This window comes from Oreochromis niloticus, linkage group LG19 (assembly GCF_001858045.2).
Source record: "Oreochromis niloticus isolate F11D_XX linkage group LG19, O_niloticus_UMD_NMBU, whole genome shotgun sequence".
In the NCBI taxonomy this organism is placed as follows: Eukaryota; Metazoa; Chordata; class Actinopteri; order Cichliformes; family Cichlidae; genus Oreochromis; species Oreochromis niloticus.
The window spans coordinates 16,330,566-16,357,585 of record NC_031983.2 but is presented as its reverse complement, the minus strand read 5'-3'; the positions used below and the strand labels follow the sequence as shown (position 1 = coordinate 16,357,585).

Below are 27,020 nucleotides of genomic sequence, written 5' to 3'. Positions count from 1 at the left end.
TGAACGGGAGCAGAAGAGTGGGGAAGGTAGAGCCTGGACAGATACGGTATGGCACATGGACAATAGAAACCCTAGGGAATTGCGCAATATTCACAAAGAACAGCATCAAAAGAATCTTCTGCCCCCACATTTTAGTCTTGAGGGAGTTCAGTGCTGCAGGAGAATCAGACGTATAAATCCAATTACTTTAAAATTCAGATACTTGGTGAAAATGTATTAATAGTCTACACAATCTACTGAAGACAGTCTCCTCTTTACTTAGCAATAAATAAAGAAATCTGATACTTTATCGGTAGAATCATAAACAGTGTAGGTTTTCTATCAGTTGTATTTTCTCCTAGAAAATAAAAGTGATTCACATTTTTCCAGATATTACAACCATACAGGTAGGATCAAAGAAATTAGAATTACAAACATCATTTAATTTTATAAACAGTATTTTAAATTTTATTATTTATTTGTTAGCTTATCCAACAATGTTGGAGTAGAAAAAAGGAAGTCAAGTAAAAAGATTGAGTTATTTTTACATACGCTTCGTGTGGGACCATACAATGAAATGTCTCACTCTGTAGACATTGCCTCTTGTATTAAAGCCTTGTGGAGGTTTGTGTGTAGGAGTGATCAAGTCACACAGATTCAGTCTGACAATGGGACCAACCTAGCTGGTGCAGAGAATGAGCTGCAAAAAGCTGAATCTCTGAATGGAACCAAAATAAGATTCAGAAAGCGATGCTTAAATGAGGAGTTTGAAATTGTGTTTGAATCCTGCAGCTCTTGGCAAAGTTTGGGAAAGACTTTTGCTTTTATTGGATAGTGGAGCAGTGAAGATAGACAGGAAAGTGTGGAGAGAGAGAACGAGCATAAGAGAGAGCGGTTGATGGCATGCAGCAAAGGGCTTTGGGTCAGACTCAAACACAACCTGCTGCACTCTGGCCATGTGGCCTGTGGTCGCCTGGTCACCCACTGATGTAAAGTGCCAGCTAACTAACAAAAAAGCTTTTAGTATGTAAAACTGCCAATAAGCTAAAAACAAACAAAAACAAAAAAATAAATAAAAACCCTAAAGATTCATACTGTAATGCATAATATAATTTCTGAGTCATGGCAAGCTACCACTTGCTTCTTACATAAAAATGCAATGTTTGATTCCCTGTAATGTAAATGGTTGGTGATAGAAAATACTCTGCTTTAGTATAGGCCATAGGCTAACTCCCTGTTTAAATGTGTGACTGACATATCCTTCAATAAAATTATCATATACCACCTAGCCAGAAATACCAGAATTATAGATGACCCTATTATTTACTTTCGACTGCACTGGTAAGACCATCACCATTCTCAAAGTCACAGCTAATGAAAAAAGATAGTTTTCAATCTATAGACTAAGTAATAAAGCGGTAGGAATTTCCATTATTGTACTGAAAGATGTGTATAACTGAATGCTTATTTTTGGTACATTTAAAGTGTTAATTTTCTTTGAAAAAGGTTTTAAAATTATTCATTGGTGTTATCATGTTTGGAAGAGTGTACTGGTACTTATTTTCAAAAATAAGGATGATGTGCAGAGCTGTAGTAACTACGGAGAAGACATTTAAGACATATCATGAGGCTATGGGAAAGAGTTGCTGAAGCTAAGTTAAGAGCTGGCGTGATGATCAGCAGGCAGCAGTATGGCTTCATGCCGAGAAAGAGCACTATGGATGTGATGCATGCTTTGGGAGATAGAGAAGTATAGAGAAGGTCAAGAGTTGCACTCTGTTTTTGTGGATCAAGAGAAAGCATCTGATAGATTGCCAAGAGAGGAACTGGTACTGCATAAAGAAGTCAGGCGTAGGGTGGTGCAGGCCATGTATGAGGATAGCAAGATACTGGCAGGAGTGAGAGATAGGTTCAAGGTAGAGGTGGAATTACATCAGGGATTGGCTCTGAGCCCCTTCTTGTTTGCAGTGGTGATGGACAGGTTGTCAGATGAGGTCAAACAGGATTCTCCATGGACTGTGTTGTTTGCAGACGACATCGTAATCTGCAGTGAGAGTAGGAAGCAGGTGGAAGAGAGTCTGGAGAGGTGGAGGCATGCTCTGGAGAAAAGAGGAATGAAAGTCAGTAGAATGAGATTGAGAAAGGTATAACAGTGAAGATGTTAAAGATTTCAGTTAGGAGTGACGAGGATGAATGAGATTAGAAATGAATACATCAGATGGCCATCACAGGCTGGGCAATTTGTAGAGCAAGTTCGAGAAAAGCTGAAATTGTTTAGACGTGTGCAGAGGAGGGACAGTGTATTCACTGGGCAAAGGATGTTGCATATGAAGCTACACTATCATACGGAAGAAAAACAGGAAGACCACAAAAAAGACATGCAAAGTCTGCTAGAGATAAGGGGAGACGGAGGCAGATGATCTGCTGCGGTGAGCCTAGTGGGACCATCTGAAAGAAAAAGAAGAAGCAACAATACCCTTGTTTCTTCTGTCCTAGCAAAGACATTGCCAAATGGTAATTACACACTTTCAGAAGTGTGTATCGTGATTGGCATTGCACAGGGGGCACTCAAGAGCAAACATTAACACACACTTCACTCACACATTTACAATTCTTGCTATCTTGTGTACCAAGTGAAAAAAAGCAGGCGGCACAAGCACAATTTTGAGTTCAGGAGACTCTTGAACTTGTTTAAAAAGGAAATGTATTGTGGAGGGGCCTTGAATTTGGACTTCACAGAGGAGTTGCCCCATATTGTTGGTTTTCTCCCTGGACCCTTCAACATTAGAAATATGAGTACACACACATACACTCACTTTTGCAACTGTTACAGATGCTTGATGGACAAGAATGAGTTAGTTTCAGAGTTGGTTTCAGGCCTCTCTTAGCCATGTTAATTCTTCTGGTCATTTTGCTTGTGTGATTGTGATTGGATGACTTGCATAGAAGGAAAGAAAGAGTCTGGCTCTAAGCCAACCTATATTTCAAAGCTTTATACAGATTACAGTAGAAGATGTCTAATCTGTCAGTTGTCATTTCCTCCCACTGAGGAAGAAATCTGCCCGGATCAGATCTTATTTATTTCACATGGGGGGTGGAATTCAACCACACATTTGACATAATCTTTATCTTACTTCTTGGCCTCATCATCTCACTGGTAGGAATAGATTGGTGCTTGTCAGAGCTTGGCTGTTTTCCCATAGTCCTATAACCCCTCCAATGTCTGATTGGCTTTTAGGCTTTACTGTAGGGTTGTAATTCTTTCCATCCCACAAGGCTATACAACACTTAGCATGAATGGAACAGTTCCAGAGGAAAGATAGTTCATGTGAACTTGGCTTTGCCAGTTCTAATACTTGGAAGACAAATTTTGCCATCCAACATTTAAGCAAATACAATGAGAGCGAGGACATACTAGATTGAAGACTTGGTTGATACAAATTGTACTTTTATCTTACAAAATGGGCACTTTTAAATGACTAGTTTCAATAGGTTTGCACCACAATTCAATAATATGTTTGTTAACCCATTCACACACATGTCCATACAGTGTATCATCTACCACATTCACACACTCACATACCAAATGACATATCGGGGAACATCTGGGGTTCAGCATCTTGCTTAAGGATGTGAAAAGGAGCAGCTACGAAAGACTCACAAGCCTTTAATGCCCTATAACTCCAAAACTACAGCTATCCATTTTCTTGGCAAGGGCATTGTTTTTATTGGTGCTCAATGTAGTTCATCACTATCTTTATTTTATGTTAAAAACTTGACATAGATCCTTCACTGATTCATGAATAGTAGGTGTGATATAGCGATGAGTTATTGACCAAATCTAAATACAGCAGAACTAGAATTCAGTGCCAAGAGATGGAGCTTTTTTTCTTTGGCGTTTAGAATGAAGAAAAAGATAGCTATGCAAATTGAATCCCAGACACATGGTCTGAGAGTATGGCTGCTGTGCTCTGACAATACATTATATTGACAAAGCATGACATCTCCATTCGCATGATCCTTCCTGTGAGTCTCACAGAATTAGTTAAAATCTCATCAACCACTTCCATCATTTGGGTTTTTGACCATCAAGGACAGTCCCTAAAGGTGAGACCCACCATCCAGGATGTGCACCCAACTACCTTTCCATAGCCACATAATTCCAGGCATTCCCAGTGTTTGGAAGTGAGGGAGCAAGGTCTGTCCCCCAAGGCTGTTTGCCTGCCTGTCTGACATCATAGACTGTGGCATCTTCTGATCCGCCGGCGCAGAGAGACGATCTGACAGGCTTAATTTACAATGTCAGGCCTTTCAAAACCATTTCCCCCTCATGCTGACAGCAATCCTGCATTTATAAATTAGCAGAAACATTAACCTTTAGACTGATTATAACGTGTTCTGAGGGAGGCAAATTAACTTCCATTTGTTAATGTCAGATTTGGGGTTCAAATGGTACCGAAGAAAATGAAGTAAGGAGATTGAGAAGATAATGTGATGCACTGCGTGTCCTAGAATGAAATGTTTTGTCAGCTTTTGATGATGAATATGATATTGTTTTTGAGGTAATGTGAAGCGTGTTGCACATAGGTGAGGCTGGATAATTGCAGTCATGCTCCCATCACATGCAGCACAAAGGTCTTATTGTTTTTAGAAAACACGCAAATCTTTTTTCATTTGACAAGATTTGACCTTATGCAACCTTAGACTGAAAATGCAGAAATTAAAAATAGAAAATGTGCAAGTTAAAGAAAGACTATAATTCTGCAGATGTGATCCACTTCACGGGAACAATGCCAAATTAGATAAATATGAAATCTTCTGTTCGTTATTAAAATGGTGCATTGCTGTTCAGTTACATCAGTGTAATTGCTAACTTGTGCCTATCAAACCCGGAAAAGTCTTCACACATTGGCATGTAACAGCTTGTCATGAGAAACTGTTGCAGTAATATTTGCGGCTATTACCCTAATTAGAGGAAAGCACACAGATGGTGTTGTTTCACAAACTCACAGACTGAGAATCAAAATGTCATCACTGCCAAAATTAGTGATGGTCTGAGAAAAAAAACGACATCGCTCTTTCTCACAGCCCAGTTTGCGTTTTCAAAACTTCTTTCTTCTCTCCAAGTGAAGCTGACATTAAATGGCCTTTCTTCCATGATGAAAAAACAGGGTCTTTAGTGGTGAAACAATGGTACTTTGGTACCATATGCTGCATTTAAACGCTGTAAGACAGCTGTGAAGCCTGAGTGTTCCTGGATGTGGGCCAGCTCCCAGAAGAAGCCCTCACTGGTTGGAAAATGTTTCCAGTGAGAGCAGGAAGAAGCCACTTTTCATGGAGCAACTTCCAGATGCAGGACACAGAAGATGAGTGTCTCTGTGTGTCTGAAAATTTGCACGCGTGTGTATATTTTTCCATGTGTGCTCCAGTAGTGTACCACATTGCAGAGCACTTCTACATTGATATCTTTGATAAAAGAAGCAAAAAAGGTCCGTTTTTTTGCAGGTGGATAATATAATTGATTTGATTTTACTCATTTACTTCACATATTTTTTTTCTTTTGGCTGAAACGTGTGAAATCTGATCTCTTTAAATGTTACTCGGCTTTGCCTATGCTTAAGTATCAATCACTTTTTAAAAACTTTTTTTTCATCAAGAAAGTGCATTTTTCACCTTTCGGAGAAAACTGAAAAAGAATATCTTGTATTTCTGTTCAGCCACACAGGAGGGGGTAGGCAGTTATGCTGCTGCACTGTTTCTGACTCTGACTTTATTACTTACCCCCACAGAAACTGTCTGTCAATCAAATCATGCTCCTTCACAGACTAGCCCAAGGGTAGAGTGCTAGTGCACCTTCACAACAATGTTACATTGTTCACTACATATAGCATATCTACCACAGAGAGGCACAGAATTCAATAAGGAGACCATAAGGTAAGATGATCTCCTTTGTTAAAAAAAAATGCTGAGGATTTTATATTGGTGAGGTGAGCTTTTATGTGATGCTTGAAAATGGTTATGATGAGGTGAGAAGTTTCCAATAACTGTATTTTGCCTTCAGCAGGGATTAAACTGAATCTATGCCCAATGCTGGAATCTCAGATTACAAATCCTGCCAAAGGGCTTTTCAACTCATCTCTGTCATTCCAGAATAATCTCCTCACATAATACATGTTTTTCAGCGATTTTATGTCTTAAACATAAATACAAGGCCTTTTTTTTTTTACTAAACATTTTGCAGTGGCTTGTTCAATAGTTTGGGATTTGTGAGATGACTTTGTGTGAGATATTATCAAGTTCTGACAATTCTCTTTATCCTGTTTGGAAAACATTTGTGTTTGTTTGTTAGACAACAAAGGGGAGGAATTGAGGCATTTCTACCACCTATGAACAGAAGGCCTAATAAGTAATGCTGCAGGTAGACAGAGAATTAGAAGAACTGAAAGAGAAAAAAAATGTGTGAAAGAAAGAGAATGAGATATTTTCACTGGGAAACAGGTTGACATCAGATTCACTCCTCAGAGCTTTAATAAAATGTGCTCAGTTAGCCCCTTCTCATTACTATACTATGAGTATTGACTTTGGCCTAGAGTCATGACCAGATAAAATGGTGTAAGGCCTTGTCCTAAGTGATTACTCTGAATTACAAATCTGTCTGCATGTAACCCAATACGACCTGTCTGCTGAGCAGTTTAACTGGCAAAGAACACTTCTTCTACACGTACATAAACACTTACAACTTGAACCCACTTACAAGGGGTGGCTATTTAAGAGCATGCATGGACACGAGGGCGTCATGCACACCTTAGGACACTGAAATACACACATCCTGTATACAAACAAAAACACACAAGTGGCTTGAGGAGAAAAGGGTTTATTCATCAGCTAATGATTGCACGAGCACATGAACACACACGCACGCACTTTCTCTCTGCTATCTCACAGTCACACTCAGTCACCCAGTGTTGGTATAGTGTCTGGTCCTGACAGCTGAGTTTTAATTGGCCAGGGTGGTGCAGCATGGGCCGCTGTCATGCAGCTGGCAGTTTGAGGGGTTGTGGGACAGGCCCCACTGTGGGGGCTGTCAAACGGCCCACGGTCTCCACGGGAACCCCCACCGTGGGTGTCCCGCCTCATTTAGGAGCGTGCAGACAAAGCGCCAATTAAGAAGGGCTTTAAACAATCAAACAGAGTTCCTCAGGGCCCACAGACACTCCACAGGGCACTAAGAAAGACAGACAGACACACATTTTCACGGCTGATAGTGCACATACACACCAACACACACATAGACAAAGATTTTTAAAAAAAAGAAGGTAAAAATAGACTGATCATGACTTGATCTGAAGAAATATTTAATGCTTGTTCACAGGATTGCACGAGAGAACCTGTGTGCTGGCATTCCTCTGAGTTAAACTGGAAATGAAATGGGGCTGACAACAAATTAATCGAATTAAACTGAGTATTAAAATAAAACGCAATAGTAGATGTGTTCTGCAGAAGGCCTCATATTTGTCCTTTTTCCTGCTTGTAGAATATTTTTTACATTTTCAAACCCAGTTCATAACTCCTAACAATTATTTTGGCAAGAGAAAACTTGCACGAATCACAAAAGGACAAACTCTTGCATCTGGTTGTGTTTGTTTGCCTCCACGGAAGGAAGCATCACTGACTGATATTCCCCGCTAAACTGATGAACCCTGCATTTTTAAGAGCAAAACAGTGTCTTTAATGTATATCTCTGTCACTCCCCTCCTTTTGCCCCATCCTCTACTATGAGCTTCCATATGCCACTTCCATATGGCCCTGCACCCTCTCCTGACAAGCCTATGGCTAAAGCCCATCCATCATTCTAGGGAGTGCACTCACTTGTTATCAGCTCAGGCTGGCGCTGGGGAGTAGGTAACACAGATGAGAATGGGGTTGGGAAAAACAGAATTCAGGCAAAATGCCCGAGTCCCTCCTAAAACTATTTTGTCTCCGAACAGAGCATCTATTGGCTGCTGATATTTCATTTAAGATTTTTTTTTCCTGCCCCCTTTGGTGATTTGAAAGACAGATTTTACGATTTGAGGATGAAGATGGAGAAGGAGATGTTGTGCTCCAACTGCTGCTTTCTCAAGCCTCAGTGTTGAGGGAGAATGGGACCATAATGCAAGTTGTCCTGGAGGGGGAGATACAGGCATGCAATCGAGCTGGAGCGCTAGAGAACACTACACCATACTATGGTGGAGAAAAGAGCAGAGACATGGTCTACACCTCAGTAAAATGAAGCGTATGCATGCGTATTCTTTAAAAAAAAAAAAAGAGTTGATATTAAAAATAGATTACGGCTATATTATTGACAACAATAATAACAGCAGGAAGACGAAGAAAAAAAGAACTAAAGGAATCTGAAAAAAATAGATCATCCCTCCTAAACTGTAGAAAAATAAACACTGTCCTTAAGACCAGATGCTGCCTGAATTCATGATGTTTATCAATGCTAGTATAAACACGAACCACAGACAGTTTACATTTCTATTAGAGAGAGCATGTTCTGCGCTCTCTCAGTATTAGAAGAAAAATATATTTTCAAGTGCAAGTGGGTAGAAATTGAAGCCTGTGTCTGCGTTATATTTTAATTATAAAAACATTTCTGGAAAAAGACATCACAGCAAGAGTGGGATGTTTATGAAAAGCACAATATCCAACACACAAAACATTTCTGTATTTTTTACATGCATGAGCAGTATTTTTTTTTTTTTAACATGAGTCAAGTGGGGCTATCAGTGTGCCTGATGCATATATTCAAACTGAGAAAAAAAAAAACATCTGGAAAGAAGATAAAGAAAAAGACATCTCAAGAATATGAGCACTGGTGGCCGCAGGTGTAATGACATTCAATCGCTGATAGAAATCAGTAAACACTGCAACATAAAAATGAAAAGCAGCTCTGTATACAGGCAAATAGTGGAGGGAAAAAAATCTATTGTTCTATCCTCTGGTGACAAACAAGCACCTTCAAACTACAGAAAAGGTGTGGAAAACAAGGGAAAGTGTGAGGAAGACGATGCAGAGATAACAAAGATGACAAGGACGAGGTAGAAGTGGAGGCATAGTGGCCATTATGTGGTATCAGTGGTGCCAGACATTCTATCTGGAGGACCACGTAGCCTCCATGTGCTTGTATGCCATGTATGTGGTCACACTAGTAGTCTGCAGGGTAGCAGGATGAGTAATTTTAAACCCCATTAACAATCACCATATTTATTTATGAGGCTGGGGCTGGCTTGGTATATATTGTTGCCCACACTTTCTTACTTACAATGAGTCCAGAGGACAGATGATCCTTGTCTGAGGCTTTCTCAAAGGAAGAGAAGCCTCACTTCCTTGTAGACACTGTGATAGCATGAATTATTGAGTGGGTGCAAGGAAAAGAAGGAACTTAAATGTAATATGTGGCCTTGTTATTGGCTTCCACCTTTTGTAACCTTTCAGCTTTAATTAACATTGTGGGGATAACGTGGGGGCTGGTGTGGAGAGTGCAGGTTGGCAAGTAAGCAGATGCCTGGAAATAGCAGTGTTAGCAATGCAAAAAGCATGTTTGTCTATGTGGGTGTCCACGAGGAGTAACAATGTTATTTTGCTTTTATGTTTATAGGAAAATTGCTGTCAATAAACACACATCTGGGGATATTCTCTCCATATTTTCTGCACGTTCCTGTCACTACTTCATATCAATTATAGGGTCAAAAGGATCATGGATTAGCTCATGTTTTTATGACAAGAATGGTTCTTATCCCAAACATGTTGTTGAAATACGCCTGTGCCAAATACCTCTGCATCAACCCGATCATAAAACAACAGTGCAGCCTCATGCTCATCCTCCTCTGCTGTTAAGGTCAAAAACTTTCCCCAGTCAAACACTCTGTGCCTTATTCTGCCCATGTGTCTCCAACAACAAGTGCTCTCAATATGGTCACCTCTCTTCACGCTCCCTGGGTGGGACACTGTACCATCGCCCCCCGATAACTTCAAAAGAACCCATAGCACTGCGCATAACTGACAGTCGGGCAAAGAGGCGGCCTGATGTAAATAAACACGAAGGCATTTTACCATCAAAGACGCTTAACTATTGTTGTGGTCAGTGTCATCTCACGTGTCATGTCGGATGATGTGAATGGAGTGTGTTGGTTGTTTTGATGTACAGTGGTGCTTTTTATGACCTCTTAAAGGATTGCGGAGAAGGGGGTGTGAGCTCAACCACACTGCTGAAACTCAGTCGATCAAAGTCAAGTGTCAAAACGGTTGGGTGATATGGTATCAGTGGAGTTTCTCTCCTTAAAACCATAGAGAAAAGCTTTCAATATATTTTAGTGGGGTTTTTTTTCCCTGAGAACCACAGATAAACAACATACTTATATTTTCTAGCTGGTCCACTGAAGATGTTCAACTGTAAAACAAAGTGTGGTGATATAAAGTACTAAAAATACATGATAAAAGAAGCAAGAATAAAGACACACTCACTTGGATCTCGAGTCAAAGTAGAGAAACTATAAGATATACACAAAACACATTCTACGGCATTCAAGTTCTGAAAGCACTGTTTGGGCTTCCTGCTTTAGGCTGTCATTCAAAGAGTTTGTATTGTAAGCAATTTTTCTTTTGCCCTCTTCCAGTTTTCTTTGTGTGCCACTGGCGACCATCATAAGAAAACACCTTTGTTTATGTTTTCTCTCGCGCAACCGCCTCTTCTCCCTTTTGCCCCGTTTCTTCAAAAGATGTGTCATCTTTTTTTACGTGATAGATCTGGACCTGCAGGAAAGCCCTCCCTGTCCAGCTGTTTTGTTCTGCGGGCAAAGTCTGGGGAGAGTGATGGGGGGTCAACATGGGGGAGAGGGAAAGAGGCAGAGGGGAAGTCTTAGAGCTGTGTTTGAAGGATTTCTCCTTCTTAGCTCCTATCATGTTAACCATAAAGATGTGTGTGTGTATGGGAGGGAGAAGGAGAAAGAGAAAGGGTACTGGGGTCTGAATATTTCCACACGGCCCTCACAGCAAAGGCATTTCCATAGCAGGTGGTCTGCCTCAGCCGCCATCTGGAGGCCTCGATGGCCAGATAACCTTCGCTATTTACAAACCCCAAACTTTGTTTAGACAAACCCTCTAAAAGCCATGCGATGGCCAAAAGAAACTTCAGGCTCACTTTTGTTTTTAACCATTGAGACCTGGGAAAAGAGAAAGTCATGCTGAATTTCTCCAAGACACAAAGAACTGGGAATATGTAAATAAATAGTGAATTAGAATAAGATTCTGTAGATACCTCTCAGATGTCTTGCATACCAGAAATCAAAGCCCATAAAGTGGAAATTCATGGGGCTGCACATGAAGTAGTTTCTTATTATATCCCTGACAAAGAGTAAAAATAATCATTTAATTTACATGCTATTACATATCAGTCTTTCTCTTCCGTGATATGGGAAATGATCCGGCAGGGAAGTTAAACAAAGAAAAATCTGTCATTTTTAAGACGGTTTTCCTAAATCTGAATTTCCTTCTGTTCTATTTGCATTTCTTATTCTGAGACAACCTGGCAAGAATGCAACAGATCATTCCAAATTATGGTTAAAAAAATCTCCACCTCTAATTTTACTGCCAGAACTCCCTACACAACAAATTATTTTCATAGACTACAGCAGGTGCAGAGCTGGTTCAGGAGTTTTGTTGAAAACTAGGTCATTTGCATTGGAGATAAACCTGAGTTCAACACTCTTTGAATTTAGTTTGCACATTTTTTCCCCCCATGCAGCTCTCCTCCTTCCCAGTGATTGGGAGTGTAATACAGGCCGACTGCATTAAAGCCATTTCCGCTAAGTGAAATATGTGTCCCATCAGTGCGGCTCATTCATTATTTATCCGTTTGCTCACATCTGAAACAAACCTGGAAAAAAAACAAAGCTGTTTATGGCCCTGTGGGTTGGAGGAGCACTCACTGATGTCATCCAGGGGATGTGCTGCATGCTGATTTATTCGGAATGTTATTAACCTTTCCCTCCCTGGAAGGTTTGCATCACCTCGAAGTAAGCAAGAAAGGTAGAGTACTGAAAGGGGAAAAGTGTATCGAGGATTGGGTTGCTTCACATTGCTTGGGTCAATCTGGGCAAACCCTGTTTTGTCAAGTTCAAAGCAGATAGCATGTGGTTTTTCACTGTCCTGTGAGTAATTATGGATGGTAAAATAAAGTCACTATGATATTGTCATAACTGAGCAAGCAGCTGTGGATGATTTCCAGATGTCCTTTACGCACAAATGCATTTGCTACAGCAATAAAAATACTTTTGATTATATTTTCATTTTAAGAATAGCTGGAGCTATCATTGCAACTGGAACAAAGGCACATGGAAAGCCAGAGGAAGATCAGAGGGACATGATCAGAGGTTGGGATTCCAGGAAAATGGCATTATTGATAGAATTTTACTACGGGTAAGAGAAAGGGAAAGCTTGAGAGGGAGAGAAGGACTTCGGCTCTCAGTGTGCTCAGAATTTATCGCCTGATTGCAGGAGCAAGCAAGGAAATTAAGCGATAAGAAAATCAATTGAATACTCCTGGATCCATATAAATGTTCCTAATGTTCAAACTTCCCAGTAAAAAGCACAGAATGCAGCAGGAGAGGAGGGGTGGGGGTGTGTGTGTGTGTGTGTGGGGGGGGGGGGGGGGGGGACTTGGGAGAAGTAAAGGGTTGCAAGAGAGGATGTGGGTGGGTGGGTGAGTGGGGAGGGGTCGAGGGGCGTGGAAGAGAAGGTCATCAATCACATCTGGGTGACACACAATGAAATCTGACCGCAGCCCAAGATGTTTTAATACGGCATCCATTAGAGCCCTCAAATAAATTGCAATTTGGAAAACAGAACATAATACCAGCCAAGTTTTCCTCATCCATCTTGCAGTGTGTCATGTAATGTAATTGCGTTGTTAATTTATCCAAGAATTTCCTTGGTACACCATTTCATCCGCATTGGTTAATTTCCCTGTAGAGTATATTTTCTCCCTTTCCCTCAGTCAGCCCTCCCCTCCTCTAGCTGTATAGCTAGCGGGGCAGAGTAATGTTTCTGCTTAGCATGGCATTAGTCGAAGGGCTAATCAAAGCACTGAAGTCTGTGACACTTTATCAATGCCTGGCTGTGCGCCGGCCAACCTTGCTGTAGTGCAGATCCAATCAGGCCTCCACTGCCTGTCATTATGTCTCTGTGACAGCAGGATCACTCAAAAATGCCCGTGGATTACATCAATATTATTGACAGAGTCTGGGGCATTTAAAGCTGGGTAGCAGCACCAAATGTATAGCAGGGGGCTGACACTTCCTGTGTTTGGGCCGAGGCATTACGGCGAGCTTGGGGGACTGCGAGAGTGGGAGAGATGTATGAGCAGAGCCAGAGTAAATACAAAAATCAATGCAATGCCTAAAATGAATCAGAGGAATAAGACAAACAGATGGTATAATGACCCATTGTTAACTTTGATATGTAAAATTGCAACTTCCCAAGCAGATCTGCCATGCTTAAATGTGCCCTTCCCTTTATATTTTGAATAATTCCCAATAACAACGACAAGACAAGCACCTGGGTGGTTTAGCTGTCAGTGGTAATGGGCTAAAGACTTGTTAATGCAACAATAAAACCCTAGAAATTTTCTTCATTCCTAAAATGCTTCAATCTTGATAGGGGATTGGCAAGTTTTGACTTCCCTTGACAGATGCGTGTCGTAATATCCACAGGTGTGGACCCATGTCTTAGTTAGAAGGATGCCGCGGATGGTGCACGGAGGGAGACTAATATAGGCCTTCTGAGAAAAAAACTTGAGTGTTTTCATACCTCCTGTCACCTGAGTGAGGGTCTTGAGGGGGAAGGGGCTGGGAGGTGACAGCAGAAATTGCCCTGTGGGGGGAAAAGGACTGGTGTGAGTGGGATACCTGTGTCTCTCTCCTGGCAGAGTCCTGTATGTGCCTTCTCTCACATCAGACCTATAAGGGTAGACAGAGAGTAAGGAAGAGAGCACGAAGTCTGATATGATCAAAGGATGACAGGAGAGCTAGAGGAGGAGAGTCGACCAAAACAAAGGCTCATTCTAAAGTTCCCTGGTGCTGGGTTCCTTACTATCTGACAGAGAGGGAGAGACATGGACTCCACCCCTCAGGCAGAACTCATTTCTACTTGGACACATCACAGGCAACCCTTATTTGATTCATCTGCATATTTTACAGACAAGGAACATTCACTCAGGTCCAAAGTATGCACATATGTTCTGAAGAATTGCAAAGTTCCATGAGTTCAGGAATTAGACCGTACTTAGGACAAGTAGAAGTTCAGTTACGTACACCCATTCAAATGCTGTAAAGTGACCCATTTGTTTGTAGAGTCCCATTGTGAAGTGTCAATTTGGGTCATCACCATCTGTTTTAGTTTTTTATTCATATTTTTAGAGTCAGAAATGACTTAACCATAGGTGGCCGAGTGCCACATTTCTAGCTAATGCTAGCTTAGTTAGCAAGGTGCTTTGTATGAGTGCATTACAAAGACCCAGATACCTACTAAGTAGTGTTAAGTTACATCAAAATAAAATGTAGAATTTTATTAATTTTTTGGATGGTCTGTCAGTACATGTAACCACACTGCAAGTCATAAAAATTGCATGAAAACTTCTACAGAAGTGTTTGTAAGTTACTGGAAACAATAGGGGGGTTCTAGACCCAGAGGTTGCTACTTGTACAGTACATAAAAAATCTTTAGCAGCTATAGATGCATATAATTCTGTCAGGAGCATGTTAAGAACAAAACAGGAGGTCAAGGAGGAAGGATTATTGGACTTGGATTAATCAGGGGGATATAAATTAACGCCAACTGCTCACTAGTTTAACACATTATTTAAATAATACAAATATTTCAGTGAAACTGCATTTACTAAGTAACTATCTGGAGGAGTATTGGGTACAAGTTGAACCATTTCCTTCTAAAATGTTAAATAGAAATATCAAATAAACAGAATAAAACACTGAAGAAAGTATTACTTTACCACCAATGGCTGCACAATCAGAAACATGCAAAGAGTGCATATGTGCAGCTGATCTGCGGATGTCTATTTAGCTTGAAATTTAAATTCTGTTTCATAACTCACTTCATGGTTTAGCTGAGCTGTCTTCCCCATGTTCTGCAAATATATCATTTATACTTCAGTGGTTTACACAGAGAAAGTCACTATTTTCAGATAAATCAGTGAAATAATGACAAAACCTTGCATGCATGTTGAAAAATTGCAGCCCTCCAACCTTACAAACCTCAAAGCCAAGGCTGCAGAAAGACATATTTATTTTCATGGTTTTGAGACGTATAATCTGATGTCATTGTGTGGATTTGGCTTAGCTGAACATATACATTAGAGAAATGGTTAGACTTTTGAAATCAGCACTGAAACACATGGAAGTTTTCCTTCAGAGGCCTACATCTCGGCAAGGAACTGCGATGTTTAGGCAGTAATCATTTGATTCAGTTTTGATTTTGCATTGAACTAATTTCTTCCCGAATTAGATTTTACACATTACTAGAGATCAAATACACGTTATACTTTTAAACTGTCACATCCGGAAGATTGAAAGGAAAACCAGAACACCAAACATCTGGTTTCACTGATTTAGAAGGTCGCATGATTTTCTTTAGGTTTTTTTTTCCAGTTTGCCAGCCCAGTATTGAACATCATCTTTCCTGAGGTGGAGAACTGTGAGAACTGAGACTTTTATATCCACCTACAGCTCCGATCACTTTTTCTTCCACATTTTTCTTTATAAGAGTAAATGATGTCTCAGGAGGAAGAAGACAAGGAAGAGTTGCTTGGCCCTCCAAATCCCACACTCTCATACGAAGCATACCATTAAGAGGTGTGGGGTCCTTAAAATCTGCTCTCTGTCTATTTCCTCTCACAGCCTATGTGGCTAAAGACGTCAGAGGGGCAAACAAACCCTTGTATGTCCATTTCCATTCTGACAAGTAAAATAAAAAGTTGACAGCACTGAAATCCAGCTTGGCCCTGAGACAAGGTATCCTCAGCTGTTAGTCCAGTCTAGGGAAAGATGAGACATAAATTAGTAATAGTTCTTTTCGTGTCAACTAGACAATCACTCCTGGTTGTCGACCCATTGGTGTGTTTACAGAAAGCAAGTGAAACACATTCACCGTCAGTCTAAAACTTAGCAATATGCTCAAGGTGGTTGGATGAGGAATGAATCAATAAAATTTGCTCACTTATAAGGCACCAAGGTCAGTGGCAAACTCCATATGTCTGTCCAGTGTTACACTGCTACATCTACTTTCATTTGTCTTCTTCCTCAGTCTGTTAGGTAAAATAAATGGGTCTATGTTCTTCTTAAAAGAACACTTTATGGTTGGACTCGTATAAACTCAACAGTACGTTTTGTTTCTCAGCTATCGACTGCTTCATAGATGGAGCTATTTGTAATGCAGCATCCGTGGTACATTTTGTTGGCCTTTTGCAGGCTTCATTTTTAACCATCAGGCTTTCATGACCCCTTAAATCTTTCTGTGGAATTCTACAGGCTGGTAAAATTGTTATGACCTCTTTATCTGTTTTATGGACTCCCTGGTCATTTCAGATGGGTAAAAATCAATGCCATTTTTGACCGAAATCAATCGAATTTACTGGTGGTAATTTGAACATGTAGCCGTGTGATACAACAGAATTGTGGACTAGAAGACCATTGATGGGGCGATTTCAGCCCAATAAATAAATACTATGGTTGAACTTTAGACTTTACACCTTCTTTACCCTGAAGGTGCCTGCACTGAGAGCAGAGACACAACTGGCACTAGCTTTCAAATGTTGCCAAGGAAAATCAGTGCCAAGCTCATTTGATACTAACTTTGAACTGATTGTGGTGATTTGAAATCTTCATAAATTCGAGAAAGAAGAACAAGGGCTTAAAACATTTTAGAGGAAAAGATGCTAAAAATAGCTACAACCTTAAAAATCTTCATTAAAAAATACAATTATAAATATGTCTTATATATATCTTATATTTAATGATAATGTGCTGAAAAAGTCATTTAATTTGGATGCACTGCTTCATAGAAGAAGGAATACAGCATCTTTTCTTTGACAAGACATCACTGATCGTTTTGTTGTGAACGCCACATCTTGGTAATCCCGCTCTACCTCTTGCCGTCACTGCACTGTCTAATGATGCACAGATTGACACAATAGCCCCTCCTCCTTTCCTCTCCCCCTCTCTGCCATCTGCATGAGAGATCCTAGCACACAGAACTGCTTCTGCATGTTCTCTTAAATGTGTCTCCCAGGCTGGGAGAATAAGGGATTAATGAGATAGATTTATCTTTTCTGGTAATACACTCGCCATTGTTTTCTCCATGCATGTCCTAAATGCATCCCAGAGTGCCTTGGAAGAGAGCTGCATCATTGAGTCCCATAGATCAGCAGTGAGGCATTCTTTTCCACAATCCATTTTTGAGAAATGAATGTATCAATGTATACATGTAAAATTCACTTAACATTTAACCTGTTAAAATATACTGCCTTTTACACAGGAAAGCTAATAATCTACACGTTTATAGTGCGTTAAAGTTGATCCAAAATGCATAATTACAAGAGACAAATTACATAGTTGTATATATCTATTTGCCAATGTTTTAGTATTAATGGAACGTATCCTCTCCTGTTCATTTTGTCAGTCACTGCACTTATTAGAAAGAGCATAAATAATTGGATACAATTATAGAGAAATTAGTTTTGAAATGCTATTCTGATTACCCGTCAATCCATGATTGTACAGTTTACTGAGACTACATACATGAACTCATCAAAGAGCAATCTGATACAACCTAGAGCTATATACATGTAGACAATTATATTGTCCTTCGGAGAGTAGTTAAAAAAGGCTAAGAGTCAATAATGACGTACATGTTCTTATTTGGTTTCATCAGAGCTTTTGCCCTCACTTGGAAATTGTTTTGCTGCACTGCCTCAAGGATGATGTAAATTAGGTAAAATTTTACATTACTGCCACACAGATGAATATGCGAAAGCTTTATCTTGGGGGACAATTACAGCATTTATGTAGATTGTCAGTGCAGTGCCCATTTACACTTAGAGGTATTTGTTCTAGAAAGATGGTAAAATGGTATTTATATTTATCTTTTGGGAATCAAGATTAGTTATAAGTATTGCATCAAAATGCAATTAAAATATAAACTCATGTCCACATGTCACAGTCCATCTACAGAAAAGCACAAATCCTTCTTAAAGCACATAGCATCTGTTTGAATACCGGTAGTCAGCTGCTAATAATAAGAGGACATGCACTGTAATTATCAAGGCATGAATCACACACACTGTCCTCCCACTGAAATGCAATGCTGCCTGGGTGGCAAACCAGAGCAAAATACACAGTGACCCCAGAAACTAGTGGTTGATCTGCTAACAGGTGAAAACCCAGCTTTCAGCACACCACAGATCAAGTTTCTGAAGAAACCTGGGGTGGGTGTGAAAACACTGATGGGTGTTCAGGCTCCACATTGAAAGTGTGAGTATTTTTTTTCCCAAACTGCAGTGACCCAGGCCAGATCAGGCACACATTTAGTCCATGACCTCACCAAATGAATGGCAAATATTTTGGAAACCCACAGTGGATGATTGGGTCATATTTAAATGCAGCTTTACAGTTAACTTTCTGAACATTTAAATCAGTGAAGTATGTAGTTGTTGGTATTTTGGTGTCCTTCTGGAAGCTTCCTAAGTGAGTAGCTAAGGGTTTTCATAATTATTGAGTTGGAACTTGGCATTTGTTCTTGCCCTTTTTGTCAGACTTTAGAGTAAAATGAATGAGACTGTATAGACTGTTTCGCAAACTGTATATCATTATAGCCCTCTAGACTTGCAGTCGTCTGAAAATCATATTTACAATGTACGTTTATTTTGTCTCCTCTTTATGTCCTATAAGCTTGGCGTCGAAAGATAGCCATGTTCCTGTTTAATCCCTTGTCTTATGTTTTGAAGGTGAAGAGAGAAGACAAGGCTAAACCTGCAGAACAAGCAGCTACCACAGAAACAAATGAGCGATCACTCGGCTTGATGACTTTAGGCCCAGTGTCACAGTAATGTGCGTGGCTGTCTTAACTTGAAATGGCAAGGCAACTGAAGAGGGCTTCCTCCCATGAATCCCTTGCTCTACTCCACACATGCACAGCCATCAGCAGGTTAATTAACTGTGAAAGCTGCTCACTTGAAACCTTAAATCACTCATTCAGCGTTCTGTCATGAGCCACCAGCTTAGCCACGCTGACAAGGGTTCCGCCTTGTTTACCCAACACTGGAGAGAGCAGCGTGGAGATGGGGAGGGTTGAGATTTAGGTGGTGTGGCGAGGTACTGCACGAGGGGCATCAAATCTGGATTGTAATGATGGAAGTAAAATGTCAGTGAGTGATCTAAAACCACATGCAGAAATATACCCCTGGGTGTGACAATAAATGTGTAGCTTCTGTTTCTCATACTCTCCCGGGAAACCAGGAATATGTCTTCTAGTTTATTTTTCTTTTTTGTGAGTTCTTGCCTATTGTGGGTAATAAACATGATTATTATTTAGACATTTGTAAATCTGATTTTATTACAGATTTCTGTGCTTGGTTAAGTACTTTGCTGTCAGAATGAATCTAGGAGTTTGTAATTTGCAACATCAAAGAAGTGAGTAATCACACAAAACATCAAATTCTTGCTCCTGTTTGACACCCTTCTTGCTGTTTGAGTTTCTCGTCATTGCTGATTTTTGTACGTGGATCTTTTCTTTTTGTTTTTTTGTACCAAACATGCCCCATGCAAGGCAGAGGTCATTAGCACTTGATTATTGTTGTAGCATTTTGCAATCTTCCAAGGACTGAAAAGAGTGATGAGTGATGAAATGTTTCTGCCAGAGAAAACGCTTTGTCCTGATGACTAGAATCAACTTTCTGGGATTTCCTTACCTGGATCTCTTAACATACAAAAAATTATTATTGAGCCTCCTTCGTCTTTTTCTTCACATATCACTGGTTGAGAACAGTCTCATCTCTCCAAAGGATAGAATTTGTTTATGTACAGTGTAATTCATAAATAGGGGTATTGCTTTAAAACACTATAACACTAAGAATTTGGTTTGGGGTCCAGAGATAAATACAGTAATAGTAAAAAGAAATTACACCCTCTGTTAGTTCTATTATGTTCTGATTTACTTATCAGAACATAATAAATAATCTGGTGTTTGATTGGCAGTTATCTTGAAAGAAAATGAAGAGGGCTGCCAGTCTTCCCAGGAGTGGACATCCCAGCAGATTTTCCCAAGATCAATCCCCCGAGAAACTGCAAAAAAACAAAAGCTACATCTCAGACTCTACAGGCCTCACTTAGCATGTTAAATGTTAAAGTTCATGACAGCACAACAAGAAAAAAAGACTGAACAAGTATGGCCTGTTTGGATGGACTGACAAATAATCTCTCTAAAAAGAAGACAGCAACTTGACTTAGGTTTGCAAAATTGAATCTAAACCAAATCACAAGACTTCTGGAATAATTTCCTTTGGACAAATGAGACCAAAGTGGAAATGTCTGGCCATAATGCACAGCACTATGTATTGTGAGAACCAAACATGGTAAATCAGCACAAACACCTCATACCAACTGTCAGCACAGCGGTGGAGGGGTGATGATTTAGGCTTGTTTTGCAGCCACATGACCAGGGTACCTAACAGTCACTGAGTTGACCATGAACTCCTCTGCATTCAGTATTTTAAGCACATGTCTCACACAGTTGAAGAGTTGGGTCTAACTTTAAGACCTGTCAAGGGCCAGATTGTCTTTTGTCTTTGGATAGTCTTACAAATAGGTCAATACAACCTCAGACCAAACAAGAACACAATATATTACACTGTGAGGTTACTTTATTTTATTTTCATTCACCATTCTTTTGTAGATTTGCTGCTGTGCTTGGCATCATCGTCCTGTTTCACGATCCAATTTTGACCAAGCTTCTGAAAAATGTATAACTTTTCCAAATCATTCTCTTTGTTGCAAAGAAAGGTCTGGAAACACGATGTCAAGAACTTCAGAAATACTAAAGTAACTGTAATTTCTTGGGTGGTGTTGGTCTTCTAGGCATCCATCCCCAAGCTGAGCCCTTTCACACCCTTCAGGGTCCGTATTATTCCTGCCTCTATAAGTCATCCATAATATCCAAATGTGTTTGCTTAGGGAAAACTGTGACATATGCCTATTTTCGCTCATTAGTCAAATAGCTGTGGCCGTATAGGACGCTCTTTCAGAGCAGACCCAACAGAGAGGTTGTGTTCTTGTCTGCTCATTTCTCCTTTTAACAGGTTGGACATCTCAGAGGCACGGGTTCATTTTGTTCTCACTGCAGGGGTATTGAACTGTAATGGCACCCTGGGGAGGACTGGACTAATATGTAAGAGCTTTCAACAAGAGCAAATATCTGGGACACAGATTTGGATTCACGTGTGTCATGAACAAATCCGTTCATTAATAAAGAATAAGATGAGCACAGAATTACATTTTGAAACGCAGCTTACTGCTTTAGTGATGATAGCATTGACAGGATGACCGGCCCCAGTGTGAGAATTCTTCCCCTCTGTGCATCAGCCTGCCTTTACAATCCTCTGTCCTTTCTTTGAAGCATTACCGTTGAATATGACATCCATAAATCAACTCCCATCCAAATAATCTCATAAACTAGTTTACAGCGTAATTCATGCTCATCAGCATTCTTTGTTTAACATTTATGTTTATTGATAAATGAAGATAGGTTTAAATAATTCAAACCAAACATTAGCTATGAGCAGAGAGATTAATAATTGATGGGGTGTGTGAAGGGCTTGGCCACTCTGGGAATAGATAATATTAGCTTAATGCAGAGCTGTGTGAACAGGGGAAGTGTAATGGACCCGCCGCCTTTAACTGATGATGGTTATTGTGGCCTGAAAGTTGTTACAAAAGGGGAAAAGGGGTCTGCGTCGTGCTGAGGGGGGGAGGGTTGCAGTTTGGCCATAGATTTGGCTCATAGGAGCTGACAGTGCAAATTGTGGTTTTAATAGCAGGAGGTTTACACATTCTACCGAGAGGCCCTAATGGCCAGGCCTGTGCTTTGCGTAAAGGGAGAAAAATGGCCCTGCGCTATTAAAATGAAACTTGAGAAGGTCCTTGCTCTTAGTTTGGTGTTTTCCTTTTTTCCCAGTCAAACTCTGTCTCTCCATCACTCATTCTGATCCCCTCCTGTCCATTTCCTGCTCGGGCTCTCTCTTAAGTTTGCCCACACACCCTCAACATGGTGGCTTGCAAAGTGATCTAATGCACTGACCCTGTGTGTGGCAGACAGGCTCATTTTACACAGAAAACTAAGGACCAGACGAGGTCACATATAAGACAGCCTGAGCCTGTGCGGCAGATGATGCTCAGAGAATGATATCTCATAGATATTGCATTAAATAATAATATATGAATAACCGAACCACGAGTTGGAAACATTCTCTGTCTAAATAAAGCCATACAGTATAGCAGTAAAAGGACCCGTTACTGCACATACAATAAAACCATATCATTAAGACACTCTTATCTCTTGTACACAAAAGAAGAATGTAGCAATGTTAGATATTACCCATATGCTTATGTTAATGGCTGCTCAGTGCCTGCAGGTCAGCCTGCAACAAAAGGGCCTTACTCTCCAAGGGATACTATCCTTGTTGTGCCAGGCTAGTAAAAAAAGATGCCGAGAGATAATGTGTATCAAAGGCAGAGGAGGACCCCTTCATTCCATATTGCTATCACAGCAGCATATTAGCATCTAAACAAAGGAAGCAGAATCCCCTGCAGCGCAGCACTGTTTCATGTGGTCACTCACTGCTTTTATTTATTTCTCAATCCAACACATTTTATGCTGAGTAGCAGAATTCGGCACACTCCCCTCCCACCTCCCACCCCTAAAAAAATCCTCTTGTGTTTTCAGCACAAAAGTGTTGAAGTTGCTGCTTCTTCTCTTTTTCCTCTCTCCTTCTCTCTGCTCTCTCACTCTCTCTCTCTCGTTTGACTTTATTGCACAGCTATGACAGCTGTCATCACTCCTCAGCAGGCTTCAGATCTGCATTTCAAGGTTTGCAAGTTCACAGGTTCACCAGGTTCTGCTTAGGCAGACAACACAGGCAGCCAGTCTCCCGATGAGTCCCTCCCATAAACAATAGGTCATGCATACACTCACAGCAACAGGAAATGCATATAACATTTACCCAACTATTTTTGGCTCCGTATTTGCAGTACGCTTTCTATTAGATAAAACGTTTTCTGCAAAAGAAGCTAACGTGCATTCATATGGCAGTGATAGGTTTCATTATGTCTATTAATCAGGAAGATACATCAAACTAGAGTATGAAAAGCAGTATATTAATAGAAAAACATCTCATATTGGTAGGAAAAAATACATCTTAAAGGATCTGGATTTGCAAGAGGACAGTGAGAGTGCGACTGCTAACAGACAAGATTATGAGTGCTGCATTACCTAAAAAATTATTAAATAGCATTTTCTAATTATCAATACTAATTAAAAATAAACTTCATGTCAAATTAAGAAACGGTTAAAGGAATTCCATGCATATTTGCATTTTTTGCATACTGCTGCTGTCTAACAAGAGAAAGATTGGTGATTATGCAGTACAAAATAAAACATTACTGTGATAACATTAAATGCATCTGTAATTATCACATTACTAAAAGCATATCCTTTGCATTGCACAAATACATGATGGTAAACTGCAAAGCTCAGGTTAATTAGGTCAATTATGTGACAATGCATCTCTGGTAATGTTGCTGCAGAAGTAATGTAGCAAGTAGTGTGACAAGTTACTTTTTGTAAAGGTAACAAGTAATACTTTAAATTTCGGGGGAAATGTTCCAAAAACTGGTAACAAAATATACAAAATAAACAAATAATAAACAAAAATAAACACACAACACTGTTAAAGTATTGTTTTTTTATTCTATATAAGAAAGATATGTTCATAGTTAGATTTTACCAAGCACAATGGTTTCCTGCAGGCTCTTTTGTTTGAGATCCTAACAGCAAATTGTAGGTTATTGTCATTTCCTTTTCAACATTAATCAGCATCTCTAGCTTAAAACAAAAGTTAAAGTGTCTCAAAACTACTTGCAAAAGAAAATGTTGCATGTAGCATACAAACATGACAACCACATTTCCAGCTCTTTTAAAATGTTAGGCTATTACTTTAACATAATTATTGATACATCCTAACCAAACCAAACCATATATCTGTTCAAACTTGTACGAGAAAGTGCTTTAAAAATTGATTCCTCTGGGTTTTGGAATGAGCAATCTGAAGCAGACAAGACTCTGGCCTCTTGTTACAGCCTTGACAGACAGACCTGTTTGTTTTTGACCCTGGCTGCTCTCCTCTAATGCTGTCACTGTCAAAACTGAAATGCCCTTTAAGACAGATATTTGACTGGTCAGCTGGTGACCTGCCTTGCAGCTGCTGGATGGATGGACAACATGCTAAGACCAACTCTGCAATTTGCCAGATCTAGCTTTGACAGCAAATTGAAAACGATCAATAATAACCTGTCAGGAAGAGGCAGCGTTTCCCTCTCATTTAGTGATAAAGGTGAGTTTGTGTTTGACGAGTTGCAAGCGGATAGACAGGAGAAGAGTGAAACAAAAGATTGGACACAGATGTAGTTGGACAATTTTCCACTAAATTGGTATAAAAAAACACATCAAAGCAGGCCATTTTGGTTATATTTCTGTGGTAATTTGGTTGTCCAAGCAAAAGTACAGAATGTCTGAGTGATGCCATCATTGTCCTAAGGTTGGTGTATGACCTCTGGGCATGAGGATGACTGTGCATATGTAACCAGGCTAATTTAGACAATGCTCTGAGCAAGCTTTACTCCATAATTCACAGGCTTGTTTTTTTTAACCCCTTTTTTCCCCCATCAGACAAACCCTAGGTCTGCAACCATGCACAACTTCTGCTCCCCAGCTCATCTGGATAGCTGGAGGCCTAGTCAGAGACAGATAATGGACCAAAGGTACAAAGGCACACATATCTCAATACATGCATGAGAGGAAAGTGCTGGGTCGTTATGGTAGTCTGAGATAGCCCCAGTCTCATCACTTTCTCTGATGTGTGTGTACATGAGTGACATGTCATTGTCCTCACATCGGCCTAAAGCAAAGCTCCTTTGTTATCATCTCTGAATGCATAAACCTTTCTAGTCTGGACCTCAAAACAGAGGACAGGGCAATTAAACACCATGGTGTCGCTTGAAAGAATTTTCTGTTCATTTTTTCCAGTCCCTTTTAAAAATGATGTCCCATAAAGGAGAACGAATTGCTTCATGGAACTGATGCATTTATTTATGTTTTGTTTTGGGGTTTTTTTTTTAGCTTTTTTTTTTTTTACATTGATTGTTATAGAAATAACTTCTGAAACACATTCATTACAAATAAAAATGATAAATTAGACTTCAAGGTAACTATTAATAAAAACCTCTGCGCAAAACATGCAAAAGACATCAAAGTATTTATTTGGTCTCTCAGCTACAAATGGGAGACTAAAAAAAAAAAGTCTTGACATGGTATTCCAGACTAAAAGCAAAACTAAAATTTCAGATCACTTCAGCGAGCCTTCAAAACAAACTTCACTGCCAAATCGGAGAAATGCTACCACGGTTCCTCTGTTCCTCTGTGGTTGTGATGACGAGTCGTTCTCCCAGTTCAGAGCCCTAATGGTGTCTGTGGAAGGAATGTAGAACTGAGTTCCAGGCTGGCAGGGACGTGCTTAGAGCTGCACACTTGTCACAGTATATGATATGAGCACTCCTCTGAACTACAGCCGTTAATAATTTCTTCAAGATCCAAAAGTCTTTTTCTTTTTTTTCTCTCTACACTGTCTTTACAGAACTAGCCACCAAGTCCCTGTAACTATTTCAACACTTGCAGAAGAGAAAGCAAAGAGATGGAACACTCTCTTTGTTTAACTGAAGAAAGTTTGTAGAACCGGTCTCAGAACTTGACATAAAAAGAAGAGCAGTGTGAGCAGTCAGGCAGACAGATAGTCAGGGTGGCAGGCTCTGAAAGGAATTCTGGGTACGAGTTAGCTTATCTAATTGCAAACGAGCACAGAAGTGCGTGGACACTCATCACACGCTTGTCAAAACATAGCTGCCCAAGATTTTGCTCTGCTGTTTGCTAAAGATTTTGTTTACATCCAGACAGGCGTTATCTAATTCCACTTTGAGAGGACAATTGTAGCAATTACTCTCAGATAGGTTTGGTACAGCTGCAGAAACAAAAGAATGAAAAGATTTATCAAAAGCATCTCTTAGAATTATTGCATCATCCCTGGGCTTTATTTGGAGTCTATGTGCATCAGCTTTGAACAAAGACTTGGAGATATGTGTTTTTATTCCTGATAGTTTAACATCTATTGTGAAGATTAACAGGCTATTAAAAGTTGTGTGTTATTGATGGAATATGATAAAAGAAAGTTGTTAAAGGTTCAGTTACAAAAATGAGCCTATAAAGACTGAGTAAAATCAAATGGTTTCATATGGAGAGAAGTTAATGTCTCTTTGTAGTTGTAGAAAACAAATTTTAGAAAACAAAAACTGTTATACCAACAGGTCTGTAAGGCTTCAATCACACAGACCTAGAAACAAATTGGTGACTTCAAGGGAAAAATCTGTATTCCTTTGAAATGTGTCGGTGAGTGTTTATTGGCTGACTCGTCAATCAGAGTGAGTGTACGTGACATCAGTTAGGACTGGGACTTTAGGACCTGCCGCCAAACTTCACCAAATACTTGCAACCAGTGAGGGAACACACATTATTTCCTAGCGTCCCGTGGTTGCCAGGTGCTCGCTAACCATATCTGATGACGGATTCAGTTGCCAGTAGGAGGTGATAATATAAGGCAATATACGTGC

At 40.0% G+C, this 27,020-nt stretch overlaps 1 long non-coding RNA gene across 3 annotated transcripts in view; it reads right to left on the bottom strand.

Moving 5' to 3' along the window:
* LOC109196026 (uncharacterized) overlaps window positions 1-27,020 on the bottom strand; it is a 79,232-nt gene that overhangs the window by 14,518 nt on the left and 37,694 nt on the right. Inside the window, exon 3 of one of the 3 annotated variants that reach the window (XR_003215293.1) lies at window positions 14,562-20,372. The exons of the other annotated variants lie outside the window; for them this stretch is intronic. This is a non-coding gene — a long non-coding RNA (uncharacterized LOC109196026). Of the gene's footprint in view, window positions 1-14,561; window positions 20,373-27,020 lie in introns of those variants that run through there. 3 annotated transcript variants of the gene reach the window in all.